Raw genomic sequence first — 17,535 nt, 5'->3', positions numbered from 1 at the left:
GTTTCATTAGTCCAAATCAGCTGAGTGACATCTGTAGGTTTTTGTGTTGGATGAGTAACGAAGGCTGCCTCAGATGATAATGAACAACAGAGCTAACGAGTGTCACACTAAATACTGATGGGGACTTGCTATCTTCAACATGAGGACTTTTCTCCTCCCCACATGTTCCTTCTCAGAGAAATATTGTTTCTGTTTGTGGTCCCAGCTAATATCAGCTAGAGTAACTGGCATAGTCACGTCATCATTGGCAATACGCTCACATTCACACACCTACGTTTTTGAGGAGCGAAATACAAGCAAAACCGATGTTTCACTTAATTGTTGATTGTATATTTTCTCTATCATCCTGTGATGAAATAGCGATATCAGTATTTAAATACTCACCTCACACGGTCTACTACCAAGTACTCAAGTACACCTCCCTACAGCCTGAGGTCTACTGCTGGGGACGGCAGGAGAATAGACAGATGGATGGATGGAGGAAAGGAAGAGAGGAAGGAAAGTGTGTCCTGCTGATGAATTCCTACCCTCAGCACAGCTGGAGGGGGTCTGGGCTGTGAATGTGTGAATGACATACAAGAGAGAAAGAGAGTGAGAGTGAGACAGAGGGTTGTGAATCAGGAGGGGATAACTGGGTAAAGGGTCAGTGGGCAGAGAAGGACGTTAGCACATACAGACTCTACAGTCACTGGCCATCACGTTCCTGTGAGCTGAGTCACATGACCACAGCATGAGTCGCTCCTCTGCGGCGCCAGAGCCAATCCCGTCTGCCATAGTGTATCTGAGTGTGTGTGTGTGTGTGTGTGTGTGTGTGTGTGTGTGAGGTCTGCCACTGGATTCCAGACCTGTGACTTGCAGAGGCACCTGCCAGAGTTGCCAATCTGCGGATATCCATTCTGTTTGGTGGTAAGGATGAATGTGTATATGTGGAATTTCCCTTCACATGCAACCTTAAAGAGAGCAATAGGGCAAAGGTACCTGCCATTTTTCCATTAAGCATGTGCAAAATGCTATTTGCTACATCAGTATGGACAGTTGAAAGAATGTGTTGCTTGTCAACTAACTTATTTCTGCATGTTTAGTTTGTACTATATGTAGTGGGGAACACCCGAGACCTTGTAGACCTTCAGAGAGGGTCTAATGATGTCTGTGAACTAAAAATACATGGCTTGTTAGTTTATATTTAATAGAATTGTCATGATTGTTGTGGTTAAAGTATTTTGTATTACTCTTATTTCATTATTTTCATTAAGTTGTAACTGGAAACAAATGGGATAAGATCTTGAAATGGACAAAAAATTGTCCAATCAGGGCTTTTTTGTTATCTAGGTAGATTCAGGTAAGCAAGCTCTCCCTTTGATTAGGCTTTAAGGAACTGAACAGAAGGCTTTACACATTACCAGCATCACTAGGAATCATCAGTGAGAGTGGCCAATCACGTTTGGATAAACAGTGGATGGAACCAGTTTCTTGATAAAAAAAAAGTCACACTATGCACCTGGAAGTCCAAGATGCATCATTGTCTGTGAAAACATGCAGATGTGATACTGTCAGGATTCTTTACTGGAAAAGTGCAAAATGGCAAGTAAAATATATGTTGTCTCTTACAAGCTTCACATAAAAATATGGAATTTTACAAGGTTCAAATGCCCCTGTTTAAAGGTGAATGCCACCTTATTTTTCCAAACTGATGCCTAATTCCATCATTTACATGAGAATAAAACCAAAGTCAGAGTTTCAAGGTAAAATGTTGACCCTACATATTTTTTTTAAAAAAAGTTTAATTTTTTGACAGATTTGCCATACAGTGTCTTGCATGTACTTCTCTGTCTTGAATTTACCATAAACAATGATTTGAGAATCATGCAGCATTTTCAAAACCATTTTGTGTAATAACTTTCTGAGAAGGAGCTTTTATGCTTCTGTTAAATGCTTCAGCTGTCTGGTTCTTATCAGCACCGTTGTGCACAATTCTGCTAAGTTTCTCTGAAATGGCACATTTCACATCAAACCACTCTGACTTTGCTTACATCTTATTGACTTACTTAGGCAGAAATCTTGAAAAATGGTTGGAATTCCCCTTAAATGTATTCAGCCAAAAGATGCTTTTGCGCACCAGTGTTATCGTAGTGCTAGCATAATCTTAGAAATCTCTGTATGTGTGTGTGTGTGTGAGGTCCTTTCCAGCAGTAGCAGTGTTGGTCTTTATGTAACTTCATGTATTTATCTCATTGTGGGGACTAAAGGTTGCCAGGTTGAGGGAAAACATAAAAGCAGGTGGCATTGTGGGGACCTTTATCATGTCCTCATTAGGAAAATGTGTTTTTACTAAAAGTAAGATTTTATTGTGAAAAGAAGGAGCATGAAGATTTTCTTTTGCCAACTGAAGTCATAGTGGTGACATTAGCTTTTAGGTAAGTACTAATACAGAGGTCAATGGAAAGGCAGTAATACAGACTAGTGTGTGTAAATGTGTGTGTGTTTGAGAGAGAGAGATATGTGAACTGCAGTCCATTTGATTTTACCGAAGCAGTAAGTGTTTATCTTACGACTAGTTTGGGCAAAAGTCTCCCTCTTCCTTTCCAGATGATTATACGTTTGGAGGTTCCAGCAAAGAAGAAAAAACCTGTCTGAAACATCTGTTGCGGTGACATGTTGTTTTTGATTTTCACTCTGTCGTCCACTGTGTCCACTCCCACTGACCGTCCCTCACCCTCCATGCACAAACCCGTGAACGGCGTCTGTCTGCACGACTGTGAAGCACCTGAGCGGTGTGGTATGAGGGACGTGTGCGCTCTGGTGGTGAGAGAAGTGAAGTGCAACTACTGATGACTCAGATTTAAATTGTTTACTGAAAGAGCAAAGGGGGGAAAATGTGAGGGAGTTTTGGGGGAGGGAGAGAGAGAAAGAGAAAGTGAAATGAGATTGCTTAGTGGTTGAGTCATTTAGAAGGCATGGATTGACTGGATGTGTCGTATGTGACTGTGTTACTCAACATGCACTCAGGCAGATGCAAGAGAGGCTGCTCAGATCATTCGGCTCAGTACGCTGCTGGAGAAAGAGCTGCTGGGTCATTCTGGAGCTCACTGGCACTCTTTCACTCTGTCTGTCTCCCTGTATTTAACTCTCCTGCTCAGAAGTTGTTGGAGGCCATCAGCATGGACAGCCGCACCGGCCGAGAGATCTGACTGAGTGAGTGTTATGCTTTCATCTGAGCTGAAGGTTCAGGTTGTAATAAGGCTGTGAGTGCAGGTGTAGGTGTATTAGTGTCTGACGCTTTCTGAATGTTGTGTAGTTGATAAAGACGGCATGATATTTTAATTTTTCACTGAAGTATTTCACTTAAAGGGGTGATTTGGTCAAAAGTCAAATGCAGTTGTTTTACTTAACTCAGATAAAGTCTATTGGCCAAGACATCTTTGGTGTCCACATTTTGCTTCTTTAGTTTTAAAATGGAACTATGAGGCTAACATTGCTAACAAACACAAGTCAATAGTCACCCAAATCATTATTTTTTTAATTTGTGATTTAAAATTGTATTGTTTTCACTGTAATTCTTGTACAGGAGGATATTATATTAAGCCAGCACAACAAATAGAAACATTTTGCAAGCATATCTAGGAAAACAGGCATATGTTAGTCTCAGAGTTCTTAAAAAGCTATAATAATAATGAATATGCCAGTCAACACAGAAGTATGAAAGAATGTTACAGAGCTACAGGTCAGTTGAATTTAAGTACTCTACAGCCTTGCTCCACATCTCATTGTATAGTTTATATTTTTATTGAAAGAATGGGATGCTTGTTCTAGTACAGCCCCTCAAATATTTTATATATACATCCAAACTTATTTCAAACAGCTTGAATTGCATCCAGGTATACAGTATGATTGCACAGACTTGCTGATGTGGTTTAGAGTAAGACTTACTGTAAACTATACACATGAACTTCCCCATGCAGCTAATTTTGGTTGATTTATAGTTCACAGTAAGTCATACTGTGTCCTAAACCTCATCACCAAGTCTGTACAAACTTAGAGGATGTGGTTTCCACACATTTAGACAAGTTATGGAGATGTATTTACAGGAAAGATTTGGGTGACTATTGACTTGTGTTTGTCATCATTGTTGGCCTCAAAGCTCCAGCAATAAACTACAGAAGCTAAAAGTTGGATGCCAAACTTTGCTTGCTTGATCAATTTCATCCAGGGTAAGTGGGTAATTCTGTAAATTAGATTTTTTTTGTCAAACTGTCCCCATAAGATGAGTATCTAAGATGAGCCATCATGCACAAACTATTCAGTCTGCTACCCCACTGGAAGACCTACATGTCTAATAACTCACAGTGTGAGTGATGGCTGTTTCAAGGATTGGATCAGATTCATTCTTTTTTGTTATCCAATATTAGTCCAACATTTTCTGCTGATATCAGCCTGATACTGAGACCTGGTATCGGCATCTTTAGTAGTTGATTATTAGTCAATGACGCAGCAGATAAAGGCACTGTAAGTAATACACACTGTAGTACATGGTAACTTGTAATGGATGATAAGCTTCTGTTGAAATCAAATATTTACAGAGCAGCTGTACACTGCAGGTTCTTGATAGTCGGATAAGGAGGGTTTCATTTTGTGTTATGAGCAGCAGTGTTTGACTCTAGTGTGTGCTGCTTTTGCCCAGAGGCTGTAAATAAACAAATATGTTTACAGCTGATTTCTCTGAATGGAGCAATTATGTGGAGATTCTGTGCTAATCTCTCTCCAATCTGTATCTCTCTTTCCTTTTCTTAAAGACACATCCCACCAGGGGTGGAGATACAGCTCCTAAAGTGGTGGAGCCAAATGTATTGGTTAACTGCAACTGCCACTGACTGAGTGACAAATCACAAACTGCTCTGACTGACAAAAGAAAAGTAGCTCACTTACTAATGACAGTGACATATGGCAGATGTCATGGCTGCAATATAATGTCCCATATATACGTATTCATAAATAGTGCCTGTGTTTGTTTGGATCCTGCGGGTTCACTGGATTCCACAAGAAATTCCTTACATTATAAAGGAGGAGGAGACAGTTCAGTGATTTAATAATGAACGGGATCCCTCATATTGTTCAACATGGCGCCTGCTTATGTGGAAAGTCCTGCATTTCAATAAAAAGCCCGTTGGCTTTTTGGGAAATATGCAGGGTAACAATCCTATTGAAACTGCCATTTAATACATTTCACACACTGTGGAACATAAACCGTGACCAAGTACCTCAGTTCGTGTATCACAGTAAAAAAAAATTTTATCGGGTTTGAGATCGTTGTTGAAATTTAATTGTTCTGCTGCTAAGTTTGTCTGTTCGTGCCTATAAGTCGGCAGAGACTTTCAACGTAAGAGTCCTGCACTCAATAAAAAAGTGGTGGGGCGTCACCCCTGTACTACCCCTGTACAAGCTTGCCCCTGTGGTTTCATGGCCAGGGTCTGGTGATGGGTTTGGTCTTGTTTGTGTTTTGTTTGTTTGTGGTGTGCCCATGCCTAAGCTTCAGGAATGATGGTGTATGTGTGTGTGAGTGGTGGGTGTGGTGAACAAAACCTTTAAACCTTTATTAAAATCTTTATACAACACCTAATATAGATACAGATACAATTGTGCACCCATGATTCTCAGTAAGATGCTATTTTTATTTCCTAACATACCTTACCAGTTAGCTTGTGAGCTGCTATAGGACCGCTAGACGCTAGTGGGTGGAGTAGCTTGTTAAATGCCTTGAGAACATCATCTTTGATACCTAGCAATAGTAAGTAAACTAGCAAATGACATTGCCTGGTTTTTATTCTGTGAGTAATTTGTGTATGGGGGGTGAGGTGAGATGGTCCATTCATTTTTGTTTGCACTGGGGCTCATAAGATCCCAGTTACACCTCTGGGTCTGTGTGGGTATTTGCCGAAGTGTGTGCAGTTGTTAGGCCTTATTCTGTCTCCAGAGTTGCTGATTCATTGGGGTTCTGGAAAGTTCACTCTCGTTAGTGTGTTAGCAACCTGCTTCCTCATCACTCAGTGTCACCATGTGCTTTAATCACAGCTGGCACTAATGAGACTGGGACCACGACGCAGGATGATGATGTCAGCACTACTGGAATTTTTTAGGTCAGGGCCAAATGCAGTTAGCCACGGGCGTGAGGAGAGCGTGTACTTCGGAAGTCTAGCATAGTTTAACCTGAGGTTTAGTTATTTATCTTAATGGAATACTCCAGCATCTCTGTTGGCCACATCTGTCAAGTACCGTCGATTACTGCAGACAGTAACTGAGATGCTTTTTCGTAGACAGCGGAAAACCTGTTGACGCAAAACATGCGTATAATAGAAGCCAATGAGCAGATGCTGCACAGACGTTTTACAATTGTATATAAATATGTGTTTATTTTCCCTGACGCTGAAAAATGAATAACTTGTACTGGTCATTTTGACTGGAAGTTAAACAAATGGATGGTGGTCTCTGATTTTGCACAGTACTGAGAGAGTACAGAGAAAGAGAGAGAGAGAGAGAGAGAGAGAGAGAGCGAGAGAGAGAGAGAGAGATAAACGGAGATAGTGGAAGTTGGAAGGGGAGTTCCATTCCGCCCTATCAGAAGTGTGTGTGTGTATGTGTTTGCTCGGTCAGGACAGGGTCACCCAGGCATGAGGGGTGAGCTACACTTCCTCTCCTCCCAGATCTCCAGGGTAACAGGCCCTGGCACTACACTAACTGTAAGCAGGCTTACTGTTTGGGCAGTGTGTGAGCGGCTTGACATTTAAACACCACTGAGCTGCCTTCACTGGCATACAGGAGGCACCCGAGCCAAAAGAGGCCGGATGGGCAGCGGGGGAGAGTCTGAATGTGTATGGACTGCAATGAAGCTCTCAGACAGTAGCTACAGTGCTGAACGATTAATCATGTTCTTTATAGAAATCCAATCAAATCACACATTTATGAGCTTGTTAAATTTCCCTGGAATTTAACAAAAAGCATGGGCATTAATGTTAAGTTTCCCATTAGCATTAACCTTATCCTTCAATGGAATTAAGAAGTCGAGCCCAAACCCTGAAAAACGGCCCAAGACTCAAGCCCAAGAGTTATCTCTCCTCCACCAAACTTTATGCATTCCAATAGGTGGTGTTTTCCCTGTGTCCACCAAACCCAGATTCATCCATCAGACTGGCCACATAGTCAAGTGTGATTCATCACTCCAGAGCACACTTTTCCACTGCTTCAGATTCCAATGAAGGTGTGCTTTACACCATACCAGTCAGTGCTTGATATTATGCGTAGTGATCTTAGGCTTGTGTGCAGCTGCCTGGCTGTGGAAACCCATTTCATGAAGCTCCTGGCACACAATCCATGTGCTGATGTTTCCAGAGGCATATTGGTTCTCTGTAGTAAGTGATGCAACAGAGGCGATATGCGATTTTACACACTACATGCTTCATCACTCAACGACCCCACTATGTAAGTCTGAGGGGTCTACTGCTTAGTGGCAGAGCTGTTGTTGCTCCTAGATACTTCCATTTCACAGCAGTAGCACTTACAGTTGACCAGGGCTGATCTAGCAAGGCAGCAATATTCACGAACTGACTTGTGGGTAAGGTGGCATCCTATGACTATACCGTGTTTAAGGCCACTGAGTTCTTTAGTACAATCCATTCTACTACCAGTGTTTGTCTGTGGAGATTTCGTAGCTGTTTTTTACACCTGTTATCAATGGCTGTGGCTGAAACACCTGAACTTAGGAGGGGTGTTAGGAGGGGTAGTTCATGTACCTTTGACCATATTGTACATTTTCTGCAAAGCTTTTTGTAAAATCATCAGTCTTTTAAGGGAATTAGCATCTATAGAGTCCATTTAAGTCCACTTGGATAAAAACAAGCACTGTAAGAGTGAGTTCAATGCTGGTGACTGTAGTGAACCGCACACTAACACAATGCTGCCAGTATAAAGACCTGCTAATGTTAGTGTTCACGCTGGGAGAATTGTGGAGCTGTGTGTGTGTTTGTGAGACAGAGAGAGAGAGACAGAGAGAGAGGGAGTAAGAAAGTGCCAAGGAGGGTGAGAGGGTGGAGTCGGAGTAATTCTCTCGCTCTCTCTTTTTCTCAGTGTCTCTCGCTCGCTCCTCAACGGTGCCATATTTCTCTAATTCTCTTTCATGGGTGTGTGCTTCCTTTTCTTTTTTTTATGACTGCATGTGTTTGAATGTGAACGTTCAGGAGGGATTAGATGGACACACCCAGTTTTAGAAAGAGATCCTCAAGTGTACTCACTCACACTCCCTCTCTCTCTCTCTTTCTCTCTCTCTCTCTCTTTCTCTCTCCGCACAGCGTAATTGGCGCTCCAGATGCAGGTGCTTTGCAGGGGCCGATGGTAAACGAGTGACCGACCGAGCCAAGCAGGAGCGTACAGAGAGGTCTCAGCAGGATCTCCCTTCGGACGCATAGAGGTGAACGAATCACTAAAGTCCAACCAAAGGCAGACAGTATGAGATCAGGTCCCATTTGAGGTATGTGCGCATAGTGCTGGGGGCTTTATGGCTTACGAGTATATGTTATTATTCTGTGATTTTGTGTCCAGATTGAGAGTCTGTGTGCGTACGTACGTACATCTGTGTGAAACTGAGAGCTGAAAGTACGTCAAACGGAAGGTAACCGAATCTGGCCAGCTCAGGCTAACACTGCACTGCTGCTTTACAGTTTCAGTACTTGGTGCTGCGCAGTTTACCTGCTCAGGGTGCGAGTATGTGTGTGCAGGCTTGTTAGTGTGTGATGTATGAGAGAGCGAGGGAGATAGAGGGAGTGATAAAAATAGGAATAGTCATGAAAGAAGAGAAGAGGAAAACAGTGAGAGAGGGAAATGAGGGCCAGCAGGAGAGAGAAAAACACAGAAACAGGATAAAATGAGGGCACTCTCTCTGACGTAAATTTTGTGTGTGAACCACACCCCCCTTTCGCCAGTGTGCTTGTGTGTGTGTGTGTGTGTGTGTGTGTGTGTGTGTGTGTGTGTGTGTGTGTGTGTGTGTGTGTGTTTTAGGTATGCATGCTCTCTTGTTGTGCAGACAAATGGAGCCCCCGGGAAGACTAGGGAAAAACATGTTTTGTGGAGGGAGGCGAGCTATTGAGTAACACTGGCCGGATTTAATGAAGTGTTCTCACACCAGCCGGCAGGATGTGACAAGCTATGACGACATCACTACGCACAGGAACAGTCAATGGACTGGAACTCACATGGCCTTGTATATGTGTGTTTGTAGTGTTGATATCAGACACCATGGAGCTGTGGTAGGAGGCAACTGGGTGAGTTGATGGTTACTTAGCTTGAGTACAATTAGTTCATAGTACTGTCTTGTAGACTTAGTTGTTAAAGAGGAATTCCCCCAACTTTTCCAAAAATACAAATGTAATTTGGTCTTTGAGTTGTAAACAATCATTTGGAGTGGTTTGATGTGAAATGGTTCATTGTAGAGAAGCTTATATATATATATATTTACCTATCAACACACCACATGTACCACATTTAAAAAATATATTTTAAAACTACCATTAAACAGTGTCTCAGATATCAGGCTGCACACAGTTTCCTTTACTGTGAATTAGTGAATAGTTAGAAGCAACATTAGTGTATTACTTTAATTTTGTACAATTTTGGAGTGAAAAAAGAAAGGAGCACCGTGCAAAAAATTGGGCAAACCAAGAGATTTAGGCTCTCAGATAACTTTGGCCTGTGACAGACAATAATTAGCTTGTGAGGGCTATGGCTTATTCACAGTCATTGTTAGGAAAGACCAGGTGATGCAAATTTCAAAGCTTTATAAATACTCAGACTCCTCAGACTTTGTCCCAACAATCAGCGTCCATGGAATCCTCTAAGTAGCTGCCTAGCATTCTAAAAGCTGAAATTGATGTCCACAAAGCGAGAGAAGGCTCACAGAAGATAGAAAAGCTTTTTTAGATAGCCATTTCCTCAGTTCGTAATGTAATTGAAAAATGGCAGTTAACAGGAACAGTTATGAGGTCAAGTTAGAAAGAAAACTTTCAGAGAGAACTGCTTGTAGGATTGCTAGAAAGGCAAATCAAAACCATTGTTTCACCGCAAAAGATCTTCAGGGACATTTGGACTCTGGAGTGGTGCTGAACTGCTCTGATACCTGTCATACCTGCACAAATACGACCTTCATGGAAGAGTCATAGAAAGAAATTCTTTCCTGCATCTTCACCACAAAATTTTGTATCAGAGGTTTGCTGCATTTTGGAAACAAGTCCTGTGGACCGATTTAAGTTAAAACATCATCTTAAATCTGTTGATAGACCTTAAAATATCAGTGCATGCAAGATGGCCCAACAATATCACAGAACAAGAAGACTTTGCAAGAAAGGATGGGCAAAATTCCACAAATAAGAATTGAAAGGCTCTGGACACAAGCTGGCTACAAAAAGCAATTACAAGCTGTGATACTTGCCAAAAGGGTGTTACTAAGCACTGTCCAAACAAAGTGTCCAAACCTTTGCTACAGGCTTCTCCTTTTTTGTTATTTTGAAACCGTAGAAGATGGAAATTAAATTGTCTGTTTTTTTTAATCGTGCCTTTAAAACTGCTGTGTGTAAATGTTCTCTGTTCTGATTGGCTGCCCTATATTGTGCCACATTCACAAAGCTGTGCAGGCTAAAACACTCTTTATAGCTTCAGTGAGAGTGGGCAGAGCTGAAGTACTGTAAGCTGAATTAAGTGCTTAGAATTTGCACTTTTCACAAAATTTCTCTGCTTGTTTTAATGAGCTACAGGTAAGAAATAATTAAACAAAATGTAAGAAGAGGCGAGAGGTAAACAGTTTGAACAACTTGTGAACAGTAGCGTATATACATGAGTTCTTGGGTATCTGAACGATGTGTGATTGCGGTTGAACTCTATATTTGCTTGACTGGTTCAGCGTGTGTCTGAAGGCACGTAGACTGTTGTGTGTTTGAATGAATAATGAGATTTGGCTCACCCTTTAGTGTTTGCAGTAGTTAGGTCATGAACGGGTTTGGTCTGTTTCGGGTTTCTCTCGGGACCAGCACAGCAGCACCAAACCATGGCATCATTGTTTTCAGAATCAGACTGATCAGGCCAGGCTGCACTGCGCTGTGTGATTGTGTTCTTTAGTTCAGGCTGTAAATATTCTTGAACTTTCTTCAAAAGTTCTCTCATTTGAGCATTTCATAAGTTCCTCTGTCTGAAGAACGAGTGTGACGGGACACTCCACAGTCAGTGCTGATGAGACTGTGCTGTGTGAAAAAAAACATTTAAAAATATAAAAGAGACATTTAGATCACATTCGTTTAACATTCATCTAGCATCTAAAAGTCATATAGCATTCATATAACATTCATATAACATTATATAGCATTCATATAACATTCATATAACATTATATAGCATTCATATAGCATTCATATAACATTATATAGCATTCATATAGCATTCATATAACATTATATAGCATTCATATAGCATTCATGTAATATTCATAATCACATTTCACTGAACACTGAAGTGAGTGTGACTGTCTCTTACTATTTCTGTCTCTTTTTTCTTTCTTCTGCCTCTATAACTCTAAGGCTGTCCCTCTATACATGTGTCTATCTATCTGTCAGTCTTTGTTTCTTTTTTCTTTCTATCTATCTATCTATCTATCTATCTATCTATCTATCTATCTATCTATCTATCTATCTATCTATCTATCTCTTTCTGTCTCTATATCTAACTCTCTCCCTACCTCTCTCTCTCTCTCTCTCTCTCTCTCTCTCTCTCTCTCAATGGTGCAGGTATTTCAGTGTTGCAGCTCTAGTTAGCTGTAAATGTGGCCTGTGAGATGTAAATTGCAGCAGTCCAGGCCATGTTCAGCATGTTGTAGAGTGTCCGGTTACTAAATGAGCTCACACATTGATTTATTGGCAGAGCGAGACGTAAAGGATCCGTTTGGTACAGATATTGATTTTAAAGGCGGCGTACGCTCCTGTGGTAATGCAGGAGGACTGTAAAGTTACTGAAGTAAGACATCAGAGAGATGAGAGTTGGCATGATGCCGCAGAGTGTTTAGGAGGAGCTAATCAGCTAATCACTGCGGGGAGGGGCAGAGAGGTGGGAAGACAATTAGACATCGCAGGGGACTCATCGCTTTAATGCACGGAGGACGCAGTGCATTGATTCACAGTGTAATGTAACCGTGCTGTGAAGAGCTGGAGAGCATATTTGGAAAGTTGCAGTTTCAGTTCTTTGGCCTTCTATTCAGGTGTGCGGAACTGTTTTAAGTGCATATTATTTAATCATCTTGTTCTGCAACATCAATGCACCTCCACAAGCTTTTGGCCAGAGCAGGTGGCTCATCAGGTTCATGAAGATTTCAATCAGAGTGGAGCTCTGTTAGGTCATGAATACTCAACCCTACATGCATGATTTATGGTCAGATTTTAGGCTTTTCTTTTTTGGGGTTCTGTTTCTATTTTAGGGTGCCTTCACACCTACCTCATTAGGCACGGACCAATCTTTTTATTTAGTTTGGTTCGTTTAGATAGGTGAGAACACGGCACTTTATTATGCCATTATGCCAAAAACTGGAAAAAGGCAAAAGTGGAGCTACAAGGTTTTGTTCTGACAGCAGTGACATATTTGTAATACCTTGGGCTAGGAAACAGCAACCTGATTGGTTAAATATAAAAATAAAGCAAAACTAAACATAAAGCCATGTGCATTATGATTATTGTTTTTTGTTTACGACTGTGATACTTAAGACGTTAAGCATCTCTATTTTAATGATTATGATGCATGTACAGATGCATGCCAATTTTGGGTGCCCCCAAAATGTAGGTTTACATGTAGTGCACAACATAATGGGTGTGATTTTACACTTTATCAAGAATATATAGAGATATAGATCTTTATTATCTGTCTTATGAAAGTTCAAATATAGACATTTTAGTTCTGAAACATATAAGTAACAGAGAGCTTATATCTCCGCAAAATGCCTGACCAGTCATAGGACACCCGCTTGGTGCACTTTACTTATGGCAGTTGAAACCAGCTGAACCAAACGAAAAGGTACAGCATCAGAAAACAAGCAATGTTAAAAAAATGCTAAAAAAATTAGCCAATGTTAGATGTAAAAACAGCCTTAAAGTGGTGGTTTGGCTAAGTACGAGATTTTCACCGTACACCAAACGTAGTCAGTCCAAGACATGATGTCTGAAATTCAGTTCTTTAGCTTTGTACTGGAGATACAAAGCCAGAGGAGCTACAAAGTAAGGAAGCTAATGCCTCGAATTGGCATTATGCAAAGTGCATGCCTGAATCATCACACATTGCCTCGAACAATGTCAAGTTGTTACATAATCTCAAATAGGCTTGAAAATGAACAAAAATAAAAACAGTGTTGAGATACTAATACTATTTTTAGCTATGTAACACATTTTTATAGACCACTGAATGTTATACAGTGTTGGAAAGCACTTAAGCAGGTCTGTTTAGGATAACTGAACAACTGAAGATGATTTAAGGCAAGTGTGGTGATTTAGTCATGCAGTTTGTACAATGCTAATTGAACAGGTATAGTGGAGTGGACACCACATGTGATTTGGCAACATTTAGTTAACACCATATGTGGCCAGGGCCAGAGTTTTAGCTCAACCGGTTTGCACTGAAATCTCTGTAATTACTGAATAATAAGCCTTAGTATGTAGTAAGACTGGGATTTTAAGGGGTTAAAGGGGGATTTTGAGTACATTTGGCAATCGTCCCTTGTATTTGTATGGCTTTAACTTTCATGAGCCTCTCTTCTTCCTTAATGGTGCTGCATTTCAGTTTAAAATTCCCTGAATGGAGCAATAAAAGGCCGCATTAACCATTAAACACACCCACTACAATGTAGGTGAGTAGGTGTGCTGACACATATCAATGCGCAAGATTATGGAAGCGCAGGCTTTGAAGTTGGTGTTCTTTGATACTGCTTTGATTCCTCACCCAGCGTCCCTCCGCGGTGCTAGTTCACTAACTTCTGAGAGGTTATTATTGTTCGGTACAGTCATCCAGCTCCTGGTAATTCCAGGAAGGAGAGGGGTGTTTACTGTAAGTCCTTTCTTTCTTTTTTTTTCCTCAGCCGTTTCGGTTTTTGGGAAGTCATCCTGGCCCAGGGCCAGAGAGTCGAGAGCTGAGGGATTTCTCCTATATGAGTCGCCCTCGCGGTTAGCTTGAAGGCCACAGCGGAACGCAGCCCATCTGCAGGCCGTGAAAGCGACAAGGGTGTCCGCTGAACGCAGTCAACTGTGGCTCCTTTTTTCACCCCTTTTTTGACCATTAATCATCACCAGAGGTCGGCGCCTTGACAGGCGGAGTGATTTAAGGGCTGCTTGTCCCCTGACTCAGAGGAAGTGAGGCTCTAAGCTACCGCGCTGAAATGAAAAGCAAATGGGACCTGATCTTAGGAGAGAGAACCAGGTGCAGAAGGCCAAACAGAATGCTGGTTGCTTTGGGGCAGGGGGGAGGAGGTCGGGGGTCTCTGGCTGGCAGCTATAGATGAGTCATTTAGAGTCATATAGCGCCTCTGCTTCCACACACTTCCAGGAGCCTTTAACCCTTTAAATGGCAAGGGCCTGTATGTGGCTCACTTTCAGTACTGCATAGAGATAAGTTCCATAGTGAACTATTGATCTAGTCATGCTCCATCCACAGATATGTTCTAACAACAATTGAGAGGTTAGACAAAGAACATAAATCTGGTTAAAACTGAATTAACTCAGATGATAAACAATATTTATTTTGTGTGAGTGTGAAGCTCACGCTAGCTACGCTTGCATGCAGCCTAATAATCCGTTCATAATCCAACGAATAGTTCAATCAGAATAGAATACATCCATGTATATACCTCAATCGAAATAGACTAGTCCAGTTGAGGCCATTTGGAATACAGTTTCTATCCAAGGTAGGGAATCCTGTAAATAATCTGTTTAATAGAAAAATAATAGCCATGTAAACACTTGTATCTGATTACATTCCCAATCAGAGAGTTTATGTATGTTCTGCATCTGCGTCACGTCATAGTGACAGTTTATAACATTCAACAAGGCGGGAGCAGAAACTGGTCTGCAGAGGAGATGAAGATTATGCTCTGATCTTTAAAAGACGGCGGTTGGATAGACGTCCATCTTATGTGTCTCAGAACAAGACGTCTTCCTCTCGGCCTTCTTTATTAAGGACATGCGAAGGACGTTTTTCTGAGTCTGACGTCATTTAAAAGCAGTTAAAAACACAAGCACTGCTCACTGCTGCTCATCTCACTCTGACTGGACTCACGTGATGCTGGTTGTCATGGTAACATCTACACTAAGTGGGACTCTTGCACATAATTTTGGATTAGATTACTTGTAGTGTGCCTGTAAACTCAGCTTTTCCAGCAGACTGTTGAACAGAGTGAATATAAACACCTGTCTTAATCTGTTATTGGAATGAATTCAATTGGGTTGGCAAAAATCTTTGCATGTAAACACAGCCACTGTTTACTGTGCATGTGAGGTAATATTTGTATGGTGGCGAAATTGTTATTTCTAGCCTGTCTAACGTCAGTTAGGGACAAAGTCAGCTGAATCAGCATCTGAAGTCATAGTGGCATATGATGTTCACATGCATTCATTCGTAGATTAGAGTGTAGTATCTACTGCTCTAGTGCATTGAATGGTGGTGGCAGCAGAGGGAGATGCATGAAGGCAAGACCTACAAAAGTCTTATATAATGCCTGATGCGTGAGAGCAGACGTAGCTGTTCACAGTCGAGTGACAACAATGCATGGACGAAATGAAAACTTCCCAGTTCCAACATGTTTTCTGCTTGCACTGATAGTGAGCAAGTGCTTGTAACTAAGTAGCAATGTTGGGGGTAACAGGACAAAGTAACACTCTGCAGTAAGGTCACAAAGTTATGTAACACATCACATTTTAAATTCTTGTAATTACAGTTACTGACTTCATAAGAAGTGCAGTACCTGCATTCTTCATATTTCGGTAAGAGAAAAAAAAATTGCATTGAAATCATAAAGTATCTTTAAATATATATTGCATTTCATTTTGTATGGTTCTGGTTTATTTTGTATGGTTTTGTATGGTTTGTATTATTCTGGTTTAGAGCTGTTACTACCGGTTAGTTTCTTGGTTTTCAGCTTCTCATAATTTTAATCAGCAATACTGGCATCTTGTTAAAGGCAGGGATATGGACATGTCTTTTAAGCAATGTTAATTTTACTGTAGTTGACTTTCTTTCTGAATAACCTTTGTTCAGTCAGTTCAAGTGGGTTTTAGAGAGAAACGCAGAAGTACTTAGTAGTATTATTAGAAAGTATTACTCTTTCCAGAAGGTAAAAAGTAATGTAATCTCAGTACATTTTGAGAGAAGTAATTAGTAACTTGTAATGGATTAAATTTTTTGAATAGCTACCACAAAACTGCTTAAGCCTAAATGGTGAATGTCAGCACAGTAAAGGTAACATTAAGCTGGAAAACTTGGAAAACAGAACATTTTATGAAAGAGAGGAACATTCCAGTGATGAAGGCCTGCATTGTAAAGCTAATGCCACACTGAGGGAGCTGTTCAACGATGAAATCGTAAAGCTCCAAACTAACGGTATAAGTTTTAGATTCTTTTGGGACAATGATGTTGCTAAATTGGTAAAATATGTAGCCATAATATCTCACAATATGACAGTGATTGTGTTCATGCCAGTCATAGTGTTTAAGGCAGAAAGCTTTAGCTTATGATGTGTCAGTTGTTTCCCAGGCATTTAAGACGCCCCACTCAGAATCATATAAACAATGACAAAAATGGAAAAGGAGGAATGATTGCAGTCTAGAAATGAGGAAACAGGAAAGGTGGTAAATTGAATTAAAAATTAGACCGTTTGGAGACTTTATTTTTCACTGAAACAGGAGCCCAATCATTAAATTGATTGATTAAATGAAAAAAAGTAGTTGATGGATCACATTTAATTATGGACATTGTTAATTGCAGCCCTGCTGTTGGTTTGCTACAGCAACATAGCCCAGTTTGGTAACACAGCATTTTAAACCCAGAACTTAATGTTATGTGGGGACTCTAAAGAAGGATTGCTATGATTTCTCATTGGATTGAATGGGATATTTCATCCTATGTTAAGCTTGTCCAGTATTGCGACAGCTGCTATGAAAACTATGCTGTTTGTATGTGATTTGATTATAGCACTTACTGAATAATAAGTCTTAAGATGTGGAATTGAATCATCTTAAGGGACACTTTAAGGGCTTAACTCAAACAGTGCTCTTTTCCAAGGAATTACTAATAATAGTTTAGTGTTACGTCATATGTCTGGTGCTGGTTTATGTTTGGTGCTGGTATGGTTTTATAGTAGTACTGTGCTCTGACGGCAGAGAGCAATTGATGTGGATCTTTTTAATGGGTGTAGGCGGGCAGTGGAAGGTTACCTGTGGTTGGCGTTGAGTAAGTCATGTGGTCATGCCGAGTAAGATGAGA

This window comes from Pygocentrus nattereri, chromosome 1, assembly GCF_015220715.1.
Source record: "Pygocentrus nattereri isolate fPygNat1 chromosome 1, fPygNat1.pri, whole genome shotgun sequence".
NCBI classification, from domain to species: domain Eukaryota; kingdom Metazoa; phylum Chordata; class Actinopteri; order Characiformes; family Serrasalmidae; genus Pygocentrus; species Pygocentrus nattereri.
Note: the sequence above shows the minus strand (reverse complement) of the source record.